The sequence below is a fragment of the Orycteropus afer genome, unplaced genomic scaffold (assembly GCF_000298275.1).
Source record: "Orycteropus afer afer isolate SDZICR_OR568_19922 unplaced genomic scaffold, OryAfe1.0 scaffold01914, whole genome shotgun sequence".
NCBI classification, from domain to species: domain Eukaryota; kingdom Metazoa; phylum Chordata; class Mammalia; order Tubulidentata; family Orycteropodidae; genus Orycteropus; species Orycteropus afer.
The window spans coordinates 9,895-10,706 of record NW_006923501.1 but is presented as its reverse complement, the minus strand read 5'-3'; positions in this window follow the sequence as shown (position 1 = coordinate 10,706).

The following is an 812-nucleotide window of genomic DNA, read 5'->3' as shown; positions in this document are numbered from 1 at the left end:
CCTTGGAAGCGAGAATGGCCAGACTTCATCTCACCTATTTTGGTCATGTTGTCAGACGGGACCATTCCCTGGAGAAGGATGTCATGCTTGGTAGGTAGGATGGAGGGTCGACAAAAGAGGGGGAGGCCTTCAATGAGATGGATTGACACGGTGGCTGCAATGATGGGCTCAAGAAAACAGGGATTGTGGAGCTGGCACAGGATCGGGCAGTGTTTCATTATGCTGTGCATGGGGTCACTATGAGTAGGAAACGACGACGACACCTAACAACAATGACAACCAGGGGACACTATGGTTCGGATATGACTTTATGGCAGTGGGTTTGGGTAGATTTGTCCCTATTTTGTTTTTGATGAACTTTATACTCTGGAGTTTTAGATTTAAGTCTTTGATCCAGGTTGAATTTGTTTTTGTGCATGGGCTGAGGTATGGGTCTTATTTCATTTTTCTGCAAGTGGATATCCAATTTTTCCAGCACTATTTCTTAAAGAGGCTATCTCTTCCCCCATTTAATGGGTTTTGGATCTTTGTTCAAGATCATCGATCCATAGATGGATGGGTCTATTTCTGGGTTTTTGATTCTGTTCCATTGGTCTGTCTACCATTGTACCAATGCCACACTCTTTTGACTACCATGGTTTTGAGTTCTGGGACTGTGAGACCTCCCACTTTGTTCTTCTTCTTCAGAAGTGTTCTGCTTATCCGAGGTTTCTTTCCTTTCCATATGAAGTTAGTCACTGGTTTTTCCATATCCTTAAAAAATACTGTTGGTATCTGGATCAGGATTGTATTAAATGTGTAGATTGCTTTGG